At 26.8% G+C, this 18,000-nt stretch overlaps 1 long non-coding RNA gene across 2 annotated transcripts in view; it reads right to left on the bottom strand.

Moving 5' to 3' along the window:
- LOC129987708 (uncharacterized) overlaps nt 1-10,879 on the bottom strand; it is a 101,292-nt gene extending 90,413 nt beyond the window's left edge. The window contains exon 1 of one of the 2 annotated variants that reach the window (XR_008785590.1): nt 10,617-10,879. This is a non-coding gene — a long non-coding RNA (uncharacterized LOC129987708). The remainder of the gene's footprint in view (nt 1-10,616) is intronic. The other variant, XR_008785589.1, reaches the window with a different exon arrangement.
- Nucleotides 10,880-18,000: the final 7,121 nt, after the last annotated feature.

The following is an 18,000-nucleotide window of genomic DNA, read 5'->3' as shown; positions in this document are numbered from 1 at the left end:
TAAGTATATAATAAGATTATACAAAAATAAACTACATTTATACAAAAAATTACTACTACACATACAGGGTGTCCCACAAGATATGCAGCGTCTAATATTTATAGATTCAGATCGAATACGTCAAGATAAGTGTTTTGATGTATTTGTAACAATCTAAACAAAGTATGACACTATATTCGGGTATCCCATACGTAATACATCAAAATATTCGTTTTAACATGTTCTATCCGAATTTGTAAATATTAGATGCTGCATATCTTGTGGGACACCCTGTATAATACATATACATCACATAAATACTACATTTATATAAAAAAAATTATGCGACATAAAAAGATTCCATCAAAACTTTTTTATGCTACATGCTATTTCTTATAAAAATCAGAATTAAATATCTCTCTAAAATCCAAACATTTATTTCAATTGAATGGGTACGCATATGACAGTATTTAATCTTATATTAGTCGCTGACATAATCGTTATTTGATGAAAAAAGCTAAAACAAATAAAAATGTGATTCTTTTTTGTCTTGTGAGGTAATACAAATTTTATACGATAACATATAAATATTCTTTTAATAAAAAGAAGAGAAATGAATAGTACTATTACCCAACATTTGAAAATATAACGAAATGAAAATTTAAATGGTAAAAAATCATTTAGTTTGAAGATGAAAGTCATCTGAAAAAAATGAATGATGAATTGAAAACTGTTGACCTTTTCTAATTTAAAATTCTTTTTAATTTGAAAGAATGCAAAACCAAAGAACATTTGTTCTTAATTGCCATTCGAATAAATAAAATAAAAATATATAATTTATGTTATTTTATTTTTTAAACAGCTATGTCTGTCCGCCTTACGTTCATTGAATTATCTTATTTCTAAACTTTTAATAGTAATTAAGTCATTTATAAATGATATAATTCATTGTAAAATAATATAGAATCTTTATAATCTCTAAATTCTTGCTGTAATAAATAATCTCTAAATTCTTACTGTAAGCTTAGTAAAAACGAGTACACATTCCCAAAACAGAATGAGTCTGTCCTCTAATTACATAGTTAAAAAAAAAAACTTTTTGGCAAAATGTAGCAAAAGGAGCTAGCTAACTCCTCTCCGCAACTCACTTCTTTGAAATTTATATTCTTCATTACATAAGAATAATTCGGTTAGAATATTCTTTCAGAACAAGATTCTCTCACAGAATTTCCTTTTTGGACAAATTTCAACTGCATTCGAAATTTAATCCGAAATAAAAATTGAAACTCCTCCGAAAAAATGAATCATGAACATAAAACTGCTGACCTTTTCTAATTTAAAATTCTTTTTAATATGAAAATATGTAAAAACTAAAAAACATTTATCCTTAGTTGCCATTCGAATAAATAAAATAAAAATAATTAATTTGCGTTATTTTATTTTTTAAATAACTAGGACTGCTCGAGTTACGTGTAATAAATTATCGTATTTCTAAACTTTTTAATAGAAATTAAGCCATTTATAAATGATATAATTTATTTCAAAACAGCATAGAATCCGCAAATAAATAGTCTCTAAAATTCTTAATATAAGCTTAAAAAATGAGGACACATTTTCAAAACGTAATTGTCTGTCCTCTAATTACACAGTACAAAAAAACTGCTTCGCAAAATGTTAAAAAAAAATAAGATAACTCTTCTCCGTAACTTACATTTTTGAAATTTATATTCTTCATTACATAAGAATAATTCGGTTAGAATATTCTTTCAGAACAAGATTCTGTCACAGAATTTCCTTTTGGGACAAATTTCAACTATATAATCGACAAGCACATCAAACTATTAAATTTAATTAGATTTATTTACAAAATTATAAATTAATTAGATTTATTTGCATTAAAGTTAAAAGATTTATTACAAAATTAAAAGTCAATTAGTTTTATTTATAAAACAAATTGACTGATGTTTCATTTCTTACATTCGAACAAAACGATTTTCTGCTTTCACCAATCATATTTTTTAATACATTTGAAAGATTATCGGTTGCTCTCTGGAACACTTTCTTTCATAAGCTAAATCGCGCGAACTGTTTTTATCAGCGCTGTTCTCTTATCAAATTAAATTTTCAACAAATTAATTCGTCATGCCAAAAGGTTCATTATTTCTAAATTCCAAAACAGCAGAAGTTCTTGCTTCTGAAATAATAGTATGCAAATATATTTGAAGCAAACAGTGTTTTGATTCTAACTCTTTTAAAATTTTTGAAAATTTTATTTTTAAGATTTGTTTTGGTTAATGTTTTTTCACTATATATTAATGGATATATAAATGTAATGAAAAAATAATCTTTACTGTATTGGCTCTATAAAATGAGAATATGCATCTCAAATTTTAAAAGACTTTTCTTTCTTTATTTCGTTTTGTAATTATAAACAAATATAAACAGGCAATGATAAAAAAAAGCCATCTTAATAAAAGGATTTTCATTGTACACTTGTAAGTATAACAAAATTATTAAAGTTATTACACAGAAAATACTAAATTATATAATTTTATGAAAATTTGCATACTCTGTTTCAAAATAAATATAAATATGAGATATATTATACATTTTAAGTCTATCTATTCAAGCATCATAGAATTACATTCCGATTATTCTATCGAATTTCAAGTAATACGTTATTATAGATGGATTTAAATATACTACACTATTTAAACTTGAATAATATTAACGTTAACCAGTTAAAATTTCAAGCTCTGAAAGCACCTTTCTGTGTTAACGTTTAAATTTTTAACTTTTTCAACAATAAAAATGAAATGTTTATGAAATTATTTATAAAATCTTCATTGATACTTATACCTTTTCCAATAAATTTTTTATATGTTGGATTTCCGAATGAAAATAATCACTTCACACTAATTTTTTTTAAGGAAAATCTGAACATGCAAACGAATGCCAGTAAATAAATTGCCTCACTTCAGGAAAATACAAACTAATTTGTTATTAAAAACTAGTAGAATATATATATCAAAAAGGATATCTACTATATCAAAAGCATAATTACAGTGGGAATTATTTACCAAATAATATATTTTCATATTACAATTTCAGCTTCAACAAAAATTATTTTTTCAGTTTCATAATTTAAATAAAGTTGACATTTAGCAATTAATAATTTTTTTTTTACTTTTATCACAACATACTAATAAACTAAAATAAGGAAGAAATTTTGATAAAATATTTTTAAAAGAAATCTAAATATGGTTGCAATAATTATAAAATAAATCTTTAAATATTAATATAATCTTATTAAAAAATGTTTATAGGATATCTTTTATTTCGAAATAAATGAGGGGATTCATTGCAATTCAAATTTGAAATATGAAGGGTGATTTTAAAAAAAAAGTTGTGTCAAATTTGAAGAGGCAATATTAGATACCAAACCAAGTAAGCTTCATAATAGTTTTTCAGCGTTAGAAATGAAAACTATAGGAGATAAAGACAGCGAAAACACAAAAATAGCATGTTAAGTATTTAATTCATACTTATTGGCTGTACTTAACGCAAAGAGTGATTCGTTCTCTCTCGAACGTACTCAGTTTTGACGTAGAAGTCCTCTGCAGATATCATTTGAGGAAGATTTCTGCAATTAACTCCTCACAAAAGAATAATAAATATGAATTTATTGCTACTGTGTTATTATTTTGCTTTCACTTGCTTTATCTCGTTCAATATGACACACCCTCTACCACCAATAGTTTCAACTCCCTTCCTCAAACTACTGTGAAATATTTTTGGTTTGATATGCATCATTAACCTTTTCACATTTGGATCACCCTTTTTTTTATTGTCCTGTATAAGAACTTAATGTATACAATAAATATTGGTTTAGTATCTGAAATTTTGCATTAATGGTTAAAAAAATTACAGCTTTTCAAAAAAACTGTTGTATCTGTATGTGGAATAAAATTCTATGAAAGCTCACTTTTGGTTCAATTTTAACGCTAACGCATGTGAAACATTTACGAAAAAGAGTTTATTTTGAGGATCAAGTTACAAATTTATAATTGCGAAACTTTACCATTTATATTTAAATTAAATAATATAACCTCCTCCAGTTCATTGGAGCTCTTTAAGGTATTTCATTTCAGAATAAAATTACTAGCCTCAAATGTATACTTATTTTAGCGTAAGCTTGCGAGCATACTTTTTTCCAGTTTATTTATTCCAATAAGTCTAGTTAATTTTAGAGCAATCATTTAACTTTTATTCAAAGTCAATTCACCTGTTCTATAAATTAGAATGATAATCTTTGAGAAAATTTTTAATAAAGAATAATTAAACTTTTACTAATAGTAAATTCATCTCTTGTATAAATTAGAATTGTTAATCTATGAGAAAAGTTTTAATAAAGAATAATTAAAGTTATTTCTAACTTAATGCGAATAAAAAAATTATAATTTTTTTTCATACGATAGGAAGATTTAGAAGTAAATCAATTTTGAAGATAAATTTATTTCTATAAATGAAGTTTATTATCTTTGAGAAAAATTTTAGTAAAGGATAATTAAACTTTTACTAATAGTAAATTCATCTCTTGTATAAATTAGAATTGTTAATCTATGAGAAAAGTTTTAATAAAGAATAATTAAAGTTATTTCTAACTTAATGCGAATAAAAAAATTATAATTTTTTTTCATACGATAGGAAGATTTAGAAGTAAATCAATTTTGAAGATAAATTTATTTCTATAAATGAAGTTTATTATCTTTGAAAAAAATTTTAGTAAAGGATAATTAAACTTTTACTAATAGTAAATTCATCTCTTGTATAAATTAGAATTGTTAATCTATGAGAAAAGTTTTAATAAAGAATAATTAAAGTTATTACTAAATGCGAATTAAAAAAATTATAATTTTTTTCATACGATAGGAAGATTTAGAAGTAAATCAATTCTTCAGATAAATTTATTTCTATAAATGAAGTTTATAACACAAATTATTGTATTGCATTAATATAACAGTTGAAATAATATTCTCTTCATAATACTTGATTCACAACTATAATGAAATGATTTTTGTATTCAAACTCTTTAAATTTAATGTCATTAAAACATATTTTGCATCAAATTTTGAATAATAATAATAAGTTGTTAAGCCATTGTTTATTATTGAATTCTAATATTAGTTAAAGGTTAATTAGGACATATTATTAATATATCGTGTTAGAAACTGAAAAGAAAAAGGTATGAAAAATCTCAGTATGATAATCAAAATATTATTTATAAGAATTTTTCCGTCTAATCTAATCGATTTTTCGCTGTTAAAATTACAAAAGAAGTGACCATTGCATTCAATTTGTAAAATTCATTGGAATAAATTTGAAATCTTGATTCTTATTCTTAATTGTAATATAAAAGAAAAATAAAGGTTAGAAAGAAATATGTATAATAATTTAACGAATATTTAATATTCAGTTTAACAAATGAATGGATGAATAAAAGGGCATTTTTAAAGAATATGTATGCGAGAAAATTTTGGGTTAAATTGAAAAATATTCGAAGAATCAATTTCAGATTTTATTCCAAAAATGAAATTGATAATTTTCAATGGATTCATATTGAAAATTCTATTTTTATAGGTAAATTGTATTATTTTGAAGTGATGAAACTTTACTTTTTCATAGACATAAAAAATTTATTTTCAGAGATCATTTGCCTGATTAATTTATAATTAATTCAAGAAAATTTACCTGCAAACAGTAAATTTTAATCAATATTTGTTAAACTCAAAAAGTAGTTTTGGAAAAGAATTAGGCATTTAAGTAAATAGTAACTGTTAATTAAAATATTTAACAAATAGAATAAAAATATTATCTTTTTATACATATTTATAAAATGAGATTCAATAAAAATCTCGCTAAACTAAATTATATGAAAATGCGATAATAAATTAAATCATATTACTCTTCAATGAACTTTTAAAGAAAATGAGAGTTAGAAAAAATTAAAGCGATTTTACTAACTTTTATAAGCTGTATTATACTATCATTATAAGCCCTAAGAAGGTCAGAAATTCTTTTAAAGATTGAAATGTGAAACTGACTTTTTTTTTTTATATAAATTTTACAAATACCTTTTTTGTTGCTAAGTGAAAAAAACTATTTCTATCCTCTTATCATTTCACCATTTCGTGTTTTTTATGGATTAAAAAGAATTTTTCATATTAAAACAGTTTAATTTCTGAAATATTTAAAATTGAATAAACTACCGAATGTAAAAATTGCAAATTCTGACAAGCTGAATTCAAATAAACATTCTTTCTTCTAATACTTAAATAAAAAAAAAATTTTAAAAATATTTCTTCTATTCTAATTTTAAATTTTTTTCATTCAAATGAAAACGATTTTGTTAAAAGGAATTTGTTTGTGTCATTAACTGAGGAGTATAAAATGTAAGAAAACAAAATAGAACTCTTCTAACATAACATGTCATTTAGTAACACCCTAAAATCTATTTTTGAAAAATATACATAGAAAAAATCTACAACTGAAAATGGTGGTAAAGTATTTAGTCCAAGTAAAAAAAAATATATAATATATATTTTAACCTCATTACCAACAGTATTTAGAAACATACTTTTCAATTTAAATACATTTCCTTCTCATTAAATCTACAAGGATTAGTTTCAATATTATATTTAAATGCCATTACATGCTAGTGTATGTAAAAACAGTATTCATTAACTTTGATAAAGTTTTTAGAAATTCCCATATTTTTGGTTAATAATGCGAGATTCTTCATGTAACATTGTGATAATAACTATAATTTAATTCAGTAAAAAAGTTCAAAGATAAATAATAATATCAGGCATACCTGAGTTTATAAAGTTAAAATGATCAGCAAAAATAATTTAAGAATTTTTCAATCACTCAAAGCGCTTTTTAATTATAGAAATAAAATTAATGGTAGTGTTAAATAGTTTATAGTATCAAAAAATTACTACGAATTAAAAATTATTATGAATATAAACCACTGTAAGAAATGCTGTTTTCAAAAATCTATCGCCATAGCAAATGCAACTGTTCTTTTTTTTTTTGCGATGCAAATAGTTCATTTTTTTTTTCATATCAAAACTAACGGACATCTCATTTTAAAATTGTATGTAAACGGCAGAGTTTATAGTGAAACAACCCTTTATAACCACAAAAACTGAATTTAAGAGACAAAAAATTATTTAAAAGCTATAAATATTTCTCAGTTTTAAATGTTCTAAACCCTTTAGTTTTACTTCTATATAAAATCAATAAACATCGTTTTTACGTTCACCATCAAACTGTATAAGCTTTCTATTTGATGTAAAAGTTTGTTAAAGAAATAGATGCATCAATATAAACAACAGCAAATGTTATAAGAAGAATACATAGATAAGATTAAAAATATAAAAAAATTAAGGTTGTTTTTAAAAGTATTTTAATATATTTATTTAAATGATAAATAATGTTTACATTTACCCTCTTTTCATTAAAAATAAATTTATGAGGTTTACATGAATGCTTTTAGAAAAATACAAATACAGTTTATTTTTACCAACGATATTACAACAAAAAAAAGGAAAGAAAAACAATGCGTAATTCTTTACATGGAGTAAAGAGAAATGTTTTGAAATGTCTGATTACTTGTCTTGAAATAATTTTAAAATGTATCATATTTTGATTCGTATCGACATAATAAAAGTAATCTTGATTAAATTCTGAAACTTTCATAAAAGATTCGAATTTCATTTCTTATCAATTTTTATCATAAAATAATTTCATCTTAAATTTCTTGAGCGTTGAATAGCATATCTTGTTTTATAATAAAACTTAAAATGGAATATTAAAAACTTATATAATTAAATGGTCAACATAGTTTTGAAATCTATATAACATAATTTAAATAATGAATATCTTTAAAATATTTCATTAAAAGTCTCAAAATAACATCATTTTGTTCAAAGAAGTCTTTTTGTGTAAATTCACAGATAATAAATTAAGAATAATATAAGATTATTCACAGATAATTAAGAAATTCTTAACAAATTCTCTGTAAAACATATAAGAAAGAACGTACATTTTCCGCATCAGTTTTAAATTCAGACTATGGCTTATAGGTACAAAATTTTTCTCAGTAAATTATTTAGAAATTGCAATCAATTCTTTTTCTTTTTTTAAACTAAATAATAATAATGCAAAATTAATTTTTCATCTTTATAAACATATTTGCAAAGTAATATTTTCTTTTTTAACGATTGCTTTAATTCAATGATAACTGTTACTCTATGTTTACATTCACAAATATTTAATTTTAATTTCTATTAATTACAAAAGAAAAATGATTTAATTATAAATTAATTCATCAACTTCAGTTTTAGTAAATTTATTTGACTATATTTTTCTTATTACTGATAATAAATGATTATAAAAGAACTATATTAGTAACCATACCATACCATAGTAGAAACATATAAATAATGCGAAAATGAATCATTGCATTTAGTTTCCATACAATTCTTTTAATTCGTAAAAACATTTTGGAAGATAAATAGAAATTAATTTAATGTTCGTTAAATATTATTTCCCCTTCTTATTAAATAAACTATAAATCAACATAATAGAATTTAAAATCTTACTTATATTCTTTTTTCTTGAATCTGTTTATTTTATATATTTATTTTCTAAAGAAAGAAACATAATTTTAGGGTATAAGGTGGTGGAAAATTTTGAATTTGTTAATACAGTCGCAAATATTATACTACTCCAGAACTAAATTAAACAATATACTAAAAGAAACTAGAATGAAACACAAACATATTCCAAAAATAAAAAAGTATCTAAAACTAATAGCACAAATCAAAATGCATATAACATATTTATTATAAATATAAACATCCAAAACACAAAACAAATTTAAAAACTAAAAAATGTTTAATGTATAGATAAAAAATTACAAATAATAATACAGATAAAAATACACACAATATATTTATCATAAATGTAGGCATTGAAAATACAAAATTAATTCAATACACTAGATAACGCAATCGTAATATAAAGTTAAAAATAAATTAGCATTCCCAAAAACAATAAAAAAATGGGTCATTTTACTTTAAATAAATATGAAAACTGATACAAATTCCGTTTAGAGCTCCAGCAGTACGCTAAAAAGAACATTCACTGCCAAACGGGAAATGTTGCGTAATAGGAATGTCTTTAACTTAAAAGAAATCTTTCCGTTCTTTAACACTGTATTCTACAAACAGAAATAAACTTTTATTTACTTTCAAATATTTTTCTTAAATCGCATAATCCCGGTTTCCCGCTCTTAAATCGCATAATCCCGGTTTTTCACCTCAATATTTATCTAGAATCTAGTTTTCGACAATATTCCAGATTATGAGTTTTAGTTTAGAAAATAAAGTAAATATTTTTAAGCAGAGATTTTATTTTTACTTGATTCTTCGGTTCTTTTATTCATTTTTCTTTCAATTTTTTTTTAAAGCTGCCTTATTTTTAAGATAAAAAAATTATGTGGCATAATAATTTTATCTGTTTAAGTAAAATTTCTGATTTTTTTTAAAAATATGAAACATTTAATACAATTTTAAAGTATGAAATTATAGTAAAGATAGACTTAAAAATAATTTATTTTAAATAATTTTAAAAGTCTAGGGAAACATGTATTTTATGAAACGAATACTTTAACGCAACTAAACTCGATTTATGAAAGATTTTTTTTTTTTAAATTTCGTTAAAAATCTGAATTAAACAATTTAAGGTTATAATTTTATGATTTATGTTTATAAAGGTTTTTTTTATGGTTTTAAACGCTTATAACCAAAAGTGCGGAGAAATTGCCCCAAAACCTGAATTGATTTTAGTTTTGCAAATAAATTTTGGCTTTTAGATGTACTTAGAAGATGTCATATTAAACTTATTAAATTTTTTTTCAGTTTTTAGATGTATTTTCATACATTTTTGGGAAATATGTTATTTTAAAATATACAGATAAATATATAATTCAAATGCATCCAAAAGTTGCTTAAAAATTGAGCCAAATCTGTTGAGTTGCCAGTAATTTTGCTATTAAGTTTGACATATAGAACATATACAGAATTTTTCTTTTTACATTTCTTATTTATAGTAAGCGCAAATTTTGGATAATTTTTAGATATACTCAGAAGATGTCATAATAAACATATTTAGATATATTTTTCAGTTTTTAGTTGTATTTTCATTCACTTTTGGGAAATATATTATTTTAAAATATAGAGATAAATATACATTAAAAAGCCATTTAAAAATTGCGCCAAATCTCTTGAGTTGCCAGCAATTTAGCTATTAAGTTTGGCGAGTAGAGCATATTCAAAGTTTCTCTTCTTACATTTATTATTTATAGAAGGCTCAAATTTCTAATTAATTTCTAAAACAATATTGCTAACAGTTATTTACGATTATTGCTGAAGTTATTTAGTAGAGTATCTGTAGGCTCATTACAGTGATATACTGCATGTACGTAACTCACTATCCTTTAATTTTCCCACAAAATAATTTACTTATACATTATAAATTAAACTAAGAAAGCTATCATCTTAACTTACATTTCTCAATCCACTTTCCCAACAGTACTTTTTTATCCTGATTTCATTCCAGAACTTTCTTCAGCTCCACACATACACCATCGCATATTCGTTCCATTCCAATAGTTACGCCATCATATAGAATAACTCACCTAAAAGCCGGATAATCTCTCCCAAAAAGTGAGACAAGAATTGACTTTAGCTGTGACTCTGGATAATGTTCGAAGCGCAGAGGATCATGAGCGTTTTTCGGGCTAACCCCCGCAGTTTCGGTTCGCCCACGATTTTGCTTCTCCCCCCTCCCTTCGGCCCCTACGCTCCTCTTCTTTTCTTTTTTCCGCGGCGCGACATTTCGTGAACTTGACAGCGGCCGACCTTCCAGGACGCGATGTGTGTATGTAAACAGTGTGTCGTTTTCGAACTATTTGCTATTGTTAGTGGAGGTGGGTGCCGGTCGTGGTAGACACCGGGAAATACCGAAGGACAGTGTTTCGAGGTTGGAGAGGAAGAGTGATTTGGAAAGTGTTGTGCTGCTCTAACGTAACACGGGAGCGAAGGTACATAATTTTATCTAAAGAAAGCCGATGTCAGATAAATCATTTATCGTGAATTTAACTGAAATTGATAATTCAAATAGAAAGCCACTACAGGCAGCTAGAGAATCCATCTCCATGTTATCTATCCTCTTTTGCTAAAAATATAATTCACCACTGATTAAATGAGGAATAATATACAGGGTGGTTATAATTAAAGTTACATTTTGAAATGGTCATAAAAGGAAAACTACTGGACGAAATGTTATTAAACTTGGTAATCATTTAAAAAAGGTCATAAAAAAATTTTCTGCAAAAAAAAGCCGTTCAAAAACTCACCACCAGGGGTAAAATGGCGCTTTAACAATATTGTGAAGACAAAATAGGATATGAAGACACCGATACAAAATAAGCTTATTAATTTCTGAAACGTGTTACAAAGCATGTTCAATGTGTGTTATCTCAAAAGCACTGTTTATGGTGATCATCTAAAGAATCTGGCGGAACTGAAAAAAGCGATACACCGACATGTGCGCAACATTCTTCCTGATATGCTAAGAACTACTATGGAGAATGCAGTAATATGATTTAACGTGCTTTCAGAAAATGGTGAACGCCACATTGAACATGCTTTATAACACGTTTCAGAAACTATTAAACACATTTGAAACCGGTGTCTTCATGCCGGAAACTATTAATTTTCATTAATAAAATGAAGAATAATGCACATTGCCAAGGAATTGAAAGTAAATTTCTGTCAAGGGCTTTTTGAAATTTTTTTAAATGCCAATTTTGACTCTCAGGTCTATATTTTCACATTACTGTAATCATCTATTAATGAACCTCTTTTGTTAAAAATAAATTCTCCATTAATAAAATGAGGAATAATTTGCATTGCTAAGAAATCGCAAGCAAATATCTATCGAGGACTTTTTGAAAGAATAACAAAATACCAATGTCCATTCTCAAGTTTACAATTTCCCATTACTGCTATTCTCTACCAATGTTCAAAAAAATATCAAAAAAATTCTCCATTATTAAAATGTGGAATAATTTACATTGCCAAGTTCTTTCCAAAAGTTGCCAAAGTTCAAGCACTTTTTGGAAAAAAAAAATGTCAGTTTTGGCTCTCAGGTCTACATTTTCACATTATTGCAATAGTTTACCATATGGACAGTAACATATAACATTTTATAGAATCCGACTAACGTTTAACATTAAAGTTTTATTTATTTTAAAAAGCTCTGCATTCATACTATAGGTGGCATCGTTTTTATGTTCCTTACAACTAAGTTAAACATGATAAAATTTATAGTAAAATTTTGTCAATATTTTAATTCTTGGACTTTTCTATAAAAAGTAACTTTATGCTTATAGTATATGCGTAATAAGCATTTGCAAAAATGTCTGGAAGACCGAGCACAACTCGCCAAAGTTTTTTTTTTTTTTTGTAAAATTCTTCTAATAATTTTTAGATGTAAAATGGTGTCATATAGCCTATCGTTTGTATCTTGGGGAAAAAGAGAAATAAATTTTGTGGTGGTAGTGGTAGTCTTTTTCCCTATATAATTTTAGAACGAGGTACGTTAGTTTTTGCTAACAAATTATAAAATATTTATACCAAAATAATATTTTAAAAGACTATGCAATTAAATATATTAAAAAGCAGTACAAGCTGTTACGATGAAATATTAAAAGCAAAGTTTGGTCCCAAGGATCAAAACGTCTAATTCCAGTTCTAATCTCATATCATTATGTAGCATATTCATCAGAATAATTTCATACATGCTATTAGATCATTAAAACAAATGTACATTAATAGCTGAACTTGAATGGGGTAAAAAGAGGTCACGGTTTTCCGGTAGTTTTTTTTTTTTTCTTTTTTTTTTTTTTTTTTTTTTGCCTGTCGTTTGTTTTTCGATTGCTCTCTCTGATAAGTTTGTATTTCAGTGAACACCCAAAATAATCATAAGCAAATCATCACAACAGCATTAAGTCCATTAATCATCCCGAATATGATCTCATATTTTCATTCAATGCCTTCTTCAGAATTCTCATCATACGAAAAAGTTGATATAGGCACAGTAACTGGATTTCTTTCAAAACTCAATCCCTTTTTTTAATGCCGGGTCTTTGACAAAAAAACAATAGATATATATTTTAGCATGCAAAATATCCCCTTCTCTCATAAAGGCCTCATATGAAGTCGATTTTATTTTGTTTTTAAGAAAAAGTTTATTTATATTTCATATACACTCAAAAACTATTTTTTTTTTATATTTTCCTCTCTCGATAAGATTGTATAAGATTAGTTTAGATCAGGTATTCCCAAACTATGGTTCACGCCCTGTTTGAAGAGAGTAAAAAAAAATAATAAAGTGGACAAAAAGATATGGAAAACTAATTATTAAACCTAAAATCATGAGATAGATTTATGCATAATCGAAAAGTGGACTGTAAATCTTAAAAAATAAATAAATAACTTCATTAAAGTGGCATTAGTTTTTGATATCGATGATGATGTTCTTAATCGTGAAAATGATAAACATCTATCTATAATATCTAACTGTAACTGAATTCTCATGCTAAATCTGTTATTAAGTTTTGTTCTTGCAGAATTTATAAGGGCATTCGTCAAGAACTTACCTCTGTATTCGCTGAATTTTGCTTGTAATTATACAAAGACAAAATACCGATGCTTACTAGTTGTTGCATATCCGTTAAGAGATACAAAGCTTTATTATTATTATTATTTTGCTACCTTCCAGTTATCAACATTTTTTTCTATATTTAATATTTTATAATTCACTAAGGGGTATGGTTGAGGGGAATTCTATGAAAGTTATTGGAATAAAGTTCGTTTAAATGAATCCGATATAGAGAGTTGATCCTAAATACAGAACCATTAATTCTCCATCAAGTCTGAAAGATTAAACAGCTATTCGCAGCAGGTTAGTCTCATATCGCTAGGATATATTCTACTTTAATTTTTTAGATCATTTTATTTCATTCATGGACCTTAGATGAATAATGAATCAAAGGAGTTTCGATTTCAGTTATCCATCGACGAAGATACAGCTCCTAACCATCCAATTCCCAGGGACAAATTTACAATTATTTCTCTTTAGTTTTCCTAAATTCTTATGTATATGTTTGAAATTATGCCATTATTTAAATGCCGTTATTTATTTTTGCCATTCATTAAAAAAAAAATCTGAATTTATTTCTTTTCGAAATGGCGAATGATTAAGAACAATCACCATTACTAAAACTGGAACATTTTTACTTTCTATTATATAAATTATAGAGAAAGTATTGTAATCGTCAGAATTCGAACTCGAGTTTCTGACGAATCAGAATTCGAACTCGAGTTTCTGACGAATCTCTACTATTTAGATATTCTAAAGACACATTTTTGGATGATAGTCGTCTGTCTGGGACAAAGATAACTGAAAAACGCTTTGAACTAAAAAGGTTGAAAATTGTCATATGGTTTTTACCCTGAATTTGCTGATTTGTATTAAATTTTGAATAAAATCTGTTCAGAGTAAGTCCATCTGTCCGGTTGTTCGAATATAAGTTAATACGGTAGTTACCAAACAAAGAGAGCTAAATAGATAAAATTCGACACACAGGTTTAATATCTATATCACAGACACATATCAAATTATGAGCCAAATCCAGTAGGGGGCTGACGGTCTGTATTTTAAAGAACATATAAACATATCATTTTGTAAGTACCACTGATGGGTAACTATAGTCTTTATCTATAATTATTTATTGTTAAATTATGCATTCCAAAGTTATCTTATTTATTTTTTGTGTATGCCCCACGGATGGGAAACCTTGATTTTTATATATAATTTGAGTTTAAATATACTTTAGACTAAAATACTTTATTTAACAAAAAAATGTTTCTGTTTTAGATAAGTAACATTTGAGGCAATGACAGTTCATTATGGGCACACATGTCTACAAACGAAACTCAGAATGATCACAAGTGGTTACAAACGTCTGAATAACCCCGTTTTGGTAGTATTGATTAAATATATATGATTTATAATCCAAATACATTATGTCCTCTTTTTAATTCTTTTCGGAAATTCGGATAATAAATTCATATTCTAAACGTTATTAAATCACTATGGTATCACGCGTTTGAACGCTACAATACAGGAATAATTTTTAAAGAAGAAAACTACTTCCATGTTGAGAATACAACTAGCCATTCTAATTTTGTCTTGAAAATACTAAATGAATGTCCCCACTCTCCGAGTTTTAGAATTAAATAGTTAAAAAAAACTTAATGTTAAAAAAAATTTTTCCTCGGCATCTTCTAAATACTCCAAAAATTTGAGTCACATTTCAAAATGCCCTTTTCTCAAGAAATATCAAGAAAAAAAATTGCAGGCCATGAGAAAAATAGCCTGAACCAAGATATTTGAATTAATATTCGTTATTAAACCCCTCCTTAAACACTTCCAAAAAGCAAAACCAGTATTTCGACGCTACAATTCGAGCAAATCTCTCGAAGTTAGATGGTATCTTTTATCTATGGCACATGTTGTAGAGCGTGGAGTCAGTTCAGTTTGGCGAGCCAGTAGTTGACATCATCTCCCAGATAGTCTCATTTGTCTTCCTAATGGACACGTGACCTTTTTGGATAAAGATAAACAACCTTCCCATTTTAAGTTTATGCTGTCGAGATCCGAGATAGGACGGCCCACGGGTTCTTGTTCTGACACCACCAAAGCGTTTGATAAAAAGACAGTGAAGAAAAAAAAAAAGAATGATTTCGTGTTCTAATATCGTTAATCGTTCGCCTTGATTATCGAATGAAATTGTTGATACATTTGTTGAATTAAAAAAATAGCTAAACAGTGAATGATATTCTTTGTGCGTATCAATCAACAAGAAAGTGTAACATATAAGATTGTGTCAAATATAAACGAGATTTTTCTAAAAGATATTTTCTGGAATGTTATTTATCGAAATGACACCAAGGTTTTTTTTTTCTTTGTGATAAAAAGAACTCAAATGTGCGTGAAATCATTTTTTAAAAAAAATTCTACTTCTTCATCCGTTGAATAACTTCTTCCCACACTTTCTTTAAGAGGTACTATGGTGCAATGCATATAGGCCAGTTACCAACTCTTCTACCCGAATGATCGTTTTGGTATAATGGTTTAGTTACCACAAAGTCCCAGGTTCTATCCATAGCACATCGCACACCGCTTAAGTACAAACAAATAAAGGTCCGAAAATACAAAACATTGACTATAGGATCAATGTTATTCATCAAAATTTCTTAATTATTTTCTTATATATGAAGCAAAAGAATGAAAGCACTGTAATCGTTAAAACATTTCAACTGGAGATATTGTTGACTCTACACGTTTCATGAAACCGCTAAACACATTTTTGGAATTTTGTGTGTCTGTCTGTGACAAAGATAACTCAAAAATGCTTTGAGCTTGACGGATGACATTTGGTATGAAGTTTTTACACCAGATTTCAAGATTTCTATTAAATTTTGTGCAACCTCCATTCAGAGAAAATCTACCTGTCAGGCTGTTCGAATAGAAGTCGACACGATAAAAAAACGAAGAAAACAAAATGGATAAAATTTTATACTGATATTTGACAGTGTATGCACAAATTTGGGCCAAATTCCAACAAAGAATTAACCATCTGTTGGTCTATATTTTCAGAACAATGCAACAACTAGCCGGCGTCCTGGCATAGGTGTAGCACATCTTTCACGTGATCTGGACGTCCGGGGTTCGAGTCCCGGTTTGGGCATGGTTGCTCTGTGACATGTGTGAATGTGCCCTCCTGTAAAAAGGGGTTGTGCAAGCGAATGAGTGATGCGTGAGTAGTCAAGTCGTACTCTTGGCCCAAGATGTCTCTACGATAAAAACAAGAGGAGCTCCACCGAAGGCTTAAATCGGCTGTCTTCGAACAGCGGGCTTGTCCGTGGCAAGTACCATAAGAAGCAACAACAACAATGCAATAACTAAAAAAGCAATGACATAAATATATGCAATTTAGTATGTAATTTTGCAATTATAATTATAGTTATGTGTTACATCTTGCTTTCTATTGATGGAAACGTAATGTCCAAAATGCCACATCCGATTTTCTTTTGCTTGTATATTAACCTCGTCTTAACGATTAATTACCAAAATCAAACCAAAAATCGCGTGTAACTGTTATTCGTGGATAATATCTCTTTTATAATTATTTGTGTATAACATGTGTACCATATTACACTAGCAAATTCAAAAGAGAGCATGCCAAAAAGTTTTAGAAAGACAGTACTCCCCTCTTTTATTACACCAGTTATGTGGATTTGTTCATTGCCGGAGAGGGAAAATTTTGGGTTCGATCTTATGATTTTAGATATGCCATCACTGGTCGTCTGCGTTACCACTCTCATTTTCAAAGGTATCGAAATTATACAAGGTCCTTCATTCCAACAACTGCCATCATTTCTTAAATTTATTTCGTCATTTTATAAATGCAACTATCCATTCGAAATAATCCAAAATGTCTGACAAAAAAATTAAATATGTCGTATTAAGTAAATAAATATTATTTGTATAATGAACGAGTCAGTTGAGGGCGGCGAGTTTTTGATTAATTAAAGCGATAACATGATAGTAATGGATCTGATGGGATGGTAGTCAAATTCGAAAATCTTTTTAGAGTAACTGAATTTTTTTTTAGTTTGTCCTGGTTATGTAATGTCTGACATAAAAGAAACGGGCTTATTGCCAATGACACTGCAGACAGATGAATTGTTATGCAATTAGTTGACATTCTGTTATAAATTGGGGGCATTCTATTCTAGGAAGCCTTAAAGTTCACTC

The sequence above is a fragment of the Argiope bruennichi genome, chromosome 10 (assembly GCF_947563725.1).
Source record: "Argiope bruennichi chromosome 10, qqArgBrue1.1, whole genome shotgun sequence".
Lineage (NCBI taxonomy): Eukaryota > Metazoa > Arthropoda > Arachnida > Araneae > Araneidae > Argiope > Argiope bruennichi.
The sequence above is the reverse complement of the archived record's forward strand: the minus strand, read 5'-3'. Positions and strand labels throughout refer to the sequence as shown.